Here is a 6,729-nt window from a genome sequence, read left to right as displayed (position 1 = left end):
TCTGATGTCTGCTAAATGGATGACATTTCTAGGGGTCCAGTGGTCTGGTGCATGTCAAGCTATCCCCTCTAAAATAAAAGACAAATTGTTTTTCCCTGCATCACCCACCACAAAGAAAGAAACCAGTCCTCTGTGGGCCTTGTTAGATTTAGGTGGCAATGCATACCATATTTGGGCATTCTGCTCTGGCCTATTTACTGAGTAACCTGTAAGGCTGCCAGTTTTGAGTGGGATTTGAAGTAAGAAAAGGCTCTGCAGCAAATCTGGGCTGCCCTGTTGCTTGGGCCTTATGACTCAGCAGACTGAATGGTTTTGGAAGAGTGTGGCAGAGATGTTCTATGAAGCCCAGTAAGTCTCACAGCACAGATTCTTAGGGGATTGAATGTAAGGCTCTACATCCTCCTTTTGATTTTTCGAGGCAGGGTCTGGCTCTGTTGCCCAGGCTGGAGTGCAGTGGTGCAATCTTGGCTCACTGCAACTTCCACCTCCCAGGCTCAAGCGATTCTCCTGTCTCAGCCTCCCGAGTGGCTGAGACTATAGGTGTTCATCAGTGTGCCTAGCTGCTTTCTGTACTTTTTGTAGAGATGGGGTTTAGCCATGTTGCACAGGCTGGTCTCGAATTCCTGAGCTCAAGCGATCTGCCTACTTCAGCCTCCTAAAGTGCTGGGATTGCAGGTGTGAGCCATTGCACCTGGCCAAGACTATACTTTCCTTACTTAACAATTATTCTTCATTTGAAAGGCAGCACCTGGTTTGCTACCAGGCCCTGGTGGAGACTGAATTTCGCTTCCTTCCTTTCTTTTTTTTTCTTCCTTTCCTTCCTCCCTCCCTCCCTCCCTCCCTCCTTCCCTCCCTTCTTTCTTTCTTTCTTTCATTTTTTTTCAAGGGTCTTGTTCTGTTGCCCAGCCTGGAATGCAGCGGTACAATTATAGCTCACTGCAGCCTTGAACTCCTGGGCTCAAGGGATCCTTCCACCTCAGCCTGCCGAGGAACTAGAACTACAGGTGTGTACCGCTATGCCCAGATAATTTTTAATTTCTTTTGTAGAAACAGGGTCCCACTATGTTGCCAAGGATGGTCTCAAACTCCTGTCCTCAAGTGATCCTCCTGCCTTGGCATCTCAAAGTGTTGGGTTTACAGGCGCGAGCCATCATTCCTGGCCATGACTGAATTTCTGACTGTGGGACATGAAGAGACTATGCGACTTGAACCGTCCATCATTAACTGAGTGTTATCTAACCCATTTAATCATCAAATGGCCATATGCAGGCAGCATTCCATTATTATATAGAAATTGCATATAATATTTGATCCTAGAAAAGTGGGAAGGTAAAAGTAAACTGAACGAGGAAGTGGCTCAAACAGACTCTCATGATACTTGCCACTATCTCTCCATCAGTCCATATATATGGCCTCAAAGAGAGTTCTTTATGACTATTTAACAAGCAAGAAGATGTAGGTCTGTGGGTCTATGGGTGTGTTTGCATAGTAGGCTTGCAACTGCTGAAAATGGGCAGCAGTTGTCTTATAGCCTCACTCAGGAATGGCCCCTAAAGACAGAAGTATAGGAAAATCTTCCCAAATATTACATCTGATTGTTTACATGGAAGTAAGGATAAACATACACATATACTGATCTATGCAGATTCATGGGCAGTGGCTAACAAGTTGGCTGGCTAGTCAAGAGTGTGAAAAGAACAGGACAAGAATTTGGTGACGAGGAGTCTTAGGAGAGTGATATGTGCATGGATCTCTTACAGTAGGCCAGATGTGAAAGTATTTGTATTCCACGTAATTGTCCCCAGATGGCAGGAGACTCTCCTGTGTAGAGGAGAGTCTCAGCAATCAAGTGGATGAGATGATCTATTCTGTGATGTTAGTCAACCTTTTCCTTCAGTTACCTTAATGTTTCCTCAGTAGACCCTTGTACAAAATGGTCATGGCAGCTGGGATGGGGTCTACATATGGACTCACCAACAGGTTCTTCTCACTGAAGCTGATCTCTCTGTCATCACTGTCTAATGGGCAATCTGCTTATCAGCGGGGACCAGAGGCTGAGGCACCAGTATGGTTCCATTCCACAGGGAACCAGATAGTCATCTGGTGGGAGGTTAGTTACACTAGACTCCTTTCATCATGGGAGAAGGCACAGAATGTCTTTACAGGAACAGATACATACTCTGAATACAAATTTGCTTTTCATACTTGTAATGCTTTTGCCAGCACCACCATGTGGACTCATAGAATGCCTTATTCATCAACATGGCATCCCACTGAACAGTGCCACCAACAAAGGAACTCATTTTATTTTAGGATGAAGGAAATGTGTTGATAAGCTCATCTCTGTGGAATTCACTGATCTTATCCTGTGTCCCATCACCCAAAAACAATCTTCTTGCAAGAAGGGCTGTGTCTAGAACCCAGAGGCTTTCAGTGGGCTTCCTCTTGCTGTTCTCTTGCTCAATAGTATTGGTCAATGAAAACTGGTAATTCAATCAAGGTAAGATGATAAGGACCCAGATTCAGTGGGGATAAAGCTTTCAGGAACTTCATCAGGTGATGTATCCTGTCCTGCTGAGATGCTGGAAGAGGATAAGGGAAACATGGAGTGAATGGTAGAAAAAAGAGGTATGATTATCAACTGAAGGCTTGCTTCTGGTTTCAGAAGCAGGGACTGTAGCAACTATGTTTATGTTAATAGCTCCTCCTTTCTCTTCCACTTTGTATAAAATCCACTGACAGTGGCTAATATTTTAGAGTTAATGTGGGAGTATGAATGAATCAACTTTACCCTGTAATGATACGGTAGCTGATAGGACTTTGTACATTCGGTTTTGAGGACATAAGTTTTTCATCTGGACAAAAAGCAAGAGTGGATGTAGAGAGGACAAAAGAAATGGCCAGCACTGGAAATTCTGTTTTCCCTTTCAAGATCTACTTTTAACCTTTCTCCACCCTGCTCTGTCCCCTGACCCACATAAACTGCATTTGCCAGCATTTTTTGCATTATGACTTCTTTATCCTCCAGCCCACGGGAGGTATCAGCAGGAGATCAGATGGTGAAGGAGAGAAAGAGTGGGGTATTTTCCAGACACCCTTCCTGCTAGGATATGAATTGGCAGTGACTACATTTCCTCTACAGAAACCCACGGTTCCAATTGGGTGTTCCTTTCCTTATAGCTACTGCCACAGCTCTCACTAGCTTTTGGTAACTACTCCCTCCCATTGCCCCTTCAGGCTTAGGAATGCTAATGTTTTCTTATTTATTTATTTTTTTAAGAGGGAGTTTTGCTCTTGTTGCCCAGGTTGTGCAGTGGTGTAATCTCAGCTCACCGCAACATCCCGCTCTGGGGTTCAAGAGATTCTCCTGCCTCAGCCTCCCGAGTAGCTGGGATTACAGGCATGTGCCACCACTCCCGGCTAATTTTGTATTTTTAGTAGAGACGGGGTTTCTTCATGTTGGTCAGGCTGCTCTTGAACTCCCAACCTCAGGTGATCCTCTCGCTTTGGCCTCCCAAAGTTCTGGGATTACAGGCGTGAGCCACTGCACCTGGCCCAGGAGTGCTAATGTTTTCTAGTGTTGCTATCCCAGAAGTGCTTCACCATCTGTTGTAGGTTTCCCTTAGTCCTGCCCACATCCTTATGCATGGTTATTTCATTAAACTCTCTTTAATCATTCCTTTTAAGTATTTCATCTGCTTCCTGTCATGAACCCAATGATATAATTACTGGTACTGGTTTATATGTACCTTCTCTCTTCCATGTTGTGATCAGTCTTGCCAGAGAATTGTCAATTTTATTAGACTTTTCAACTAACCAATTTTTGGTTTTATTGATCCTTGACAATGGATATTTTCTTTTTCATTAATTTTTTAAAGATACCTGCTTATTCTTGGCCAGGCACGGTGGCTCAAGCCTATAATCCCAGCACTTTGGGAGGCCGAGGCAGGTGGATCACTTGAGGCCAGGAGTTAGAGACCAGCCTGAAAACCTGTCTCTACTAAAAATGCAAGAAAATTAGCCAGGTGTGGTGGCACACACCTGTTAGCTACTCCAGAGGCTGAGATATGAGAATCGTTTGAATCCAAGAGGCGAAGGTTGCAGTGAGCCGAGATTGCACCACTGCATTTTAGCCTGGGTGACAGTGAGACACTCAACAAACAAACAACAACAAAAAACCCCTATTTATTCTGGAATTTTATGAATATTTGTATTTTAAAGTTTCTTTATTTCTACTTTCATTTACTCTGTTTATTCTGTTATTGTTTCTGAAATATTGTTGCCGGGTGCCAGGCTGGAGTGCAGTGGCGCGATCTCGGCTCACCGCAACCTCCGCCTCCCGGGTTCAAGCAATTCTCCTGCCTCAGCCTCCTGAGTAGCTGGGACTACAGGCGCGCGCCACCACGCCCAGCTAATTTTTGTATTTTTAGTAGAGACGGGGTTTCACCATGTTGGCCAGGATGGTCTCGATCTCTTGACCTCGTGATCTGCCCGCCTTGGCCTCCAAAAGTGCTGGGATTATAGGCGTGAGCCACGGCACCGGGCCTAAATTTTTTTAAAATACCACTTTAGCTGCAAGCCATAATTCCTGTCATGTGTTGTCATATGTAATATTTTTGTTACTGTTTGCTGCTAAATATTTTATCATTTTTGACTTTTTTGACCTGCAATTTATTTCAAAGTATGTTTTTAAATTTCCAAAGATGGTCATTTTCTTTATCTTTTTGTTATTGATTTACAATTTAATTGCATTGTGGTCAGAAAATGTGAACTGGATAATACCAATTCTTTGAAACTTGTTGACTTATTTTTTTAAATTTTAAATTTAAATTAAAAAAATTTTTTTGAGACAGAGCCTCACTCCATCCCCTAGGCTGGAGTGCAGTAGTGCAGTCTCCGTTCACTGCAGCCTCCACCTCCTGGGTTCAAGTGATTCTCCTGCCTCAGCCTCCTGAGTAATTAGTATTACAGGCGCATGCCACTGCACCTGGCTAATTTTTGTATTTTTTTTTTTTTTTTTTTTGGCAGAGAAGGGATTTCACCATGTTGGCCAGGCTGGTCTCAAACTCCTGATTTCAAGTGATCCGCCCGCCTCGGCCTCCCAAAGCTTTGGAATTACTGGCGTAAGCCATTGTGCCCGGCCAACATTTGTTTTTTTTTTTTTTAATCTAGTATATGGTTAATTTTTATACATGTTCAATGTGCTGGACTACACTAGACACATTGCCTTTAAGTGAATTAGGAAAATATGTTCTATCTTCCAGCTAAATGCAGCGCCACACTTGAACATGTGCTTTGGCAAGTGGAGCATGGCATGGAATTTGGCCCCCACTTTTCCCTTTAGCTAGGTCCCCTTGATCTGTGAACATGGCCCTGCTTGTGTATTCTTCTTTTTTTTTTCTTTTCTTTACCCCCTCCCTCTACTTCTGTTCATGTGTTCTTGTAAAGAATGTTTATTTTCCAGTTGCTAGGTACAGTGTTCTATGTATAGCCAGCAGCTCAAGCTTATTCATTTGTTCAAATTTTCTACATCATCACTGATTATTTTGTCTGCTTCATCTATCAATTTCTGAGAGAGATGAACTAAAGACTGTCTGTGGTGGTGAATTTGTCAATTTCTTTTCATAGTTCTGTTATTTTTTGCTTCACATATTTCAAAACTGTAATTGAGTACATTCAAGACTAGGATTGTTATATTTTCCCAGTCAATTGAAATTTATGAATACATAAGAACCACCCTTAAATGTAGCAATTATTATTATTATTATTATTTTTTTTTGAGACCGAGTTTTGCTCTTGTTGCCTGAGCTGGAGTGCAAAGGTGCGATTTCAGCTCACTGCGACCTCCGTCTCTTGGGTTCAAGCGATTCTCCTTCTTCCGCCTCCCAAGTAGCTGGGATTACAGGTGCACACCCCCACACCCAGCTAAGTTTTTGTATTTTTAGTGGAAACGGGGTGTCACCATGTTATCCAGGCTGGTCTCGCATTCCTGACCTGAAGTGATCGGCCCACCTTGGCCTCTCAAAGTGCTGGGATTACAGGCGCAAGCCACTGCACTTGGCTGTAATTATTTTTCTTTTCTTTTCTTTTTTAATTTATTTTTGAGATGGAGTCTCACTCTTGTTGCCTGGGCTGGAGTGGAATGGCGCGATCTCGGCTCACTGCAACCTTCGCCTACCGAGTTCAGGTGATTCTCCTGTCTTAGCCTTCCAAGTAGCTGGGACTACAGAGAGGCGCCACTGTGGGTGGCTAATTTTGTATTTTTAGTAGAGATGGGTTTTCTCCATGTTGCTCAGGCTGGTCTCGAACTCCTGACCTTGTGATCTGCCTGCCTCGCCCTCCCAAAGTGCTGGGATTTACAGGTGTGAGCCACCATGCCTGGCCTTATTTTTCTTTTAAAGTCCATTTTATCTGATATTTACCCTAATATCAAGAAGAAATTAAAGCACAATTAAAAGAAATTAAAAAAAATAAAAAATAAAAGAAATTAAATTACAACAGCTTAATTTTTGTTGATCTTAGTATTTGGATGGTGTATTTGCCCCATCATTTCACTTTCAACTTTCTCGTGTCCCTGTGTTTTAGGGATATCCCTTAAAAATAGCTAGACTTGGCTGGGCACAGTGGCTCATATCTGTAATCCCAGCACTTTGGGAGGCCGAGGTGGGCGGATCACCTGAGGTCAGGAGTTCGAGACCAGCCGGACCAACATGGTGAAACCCCATCTCT

The sequence above is a fragment of the Sapajus apella genome, unplaced genomic scaffold (assembly GCF_009761245.1).
Source record: "Sapajus apella isolate SASKATOON/1434 unplaced genomic scaffold, GSC_monkey_1.0 scaffold102, whole genome shotgun sequence".
Lineage (NCBI taxonomy): Eukaryota > Metazoa > Chordata > Mammalia > Primates > Cebidae > Sapajus > Sapajus apella.
The sequence above is the reverse complement of the archived record's forward strand: the minus strand, read 5'-3'. Positions refer to the sequence as shown.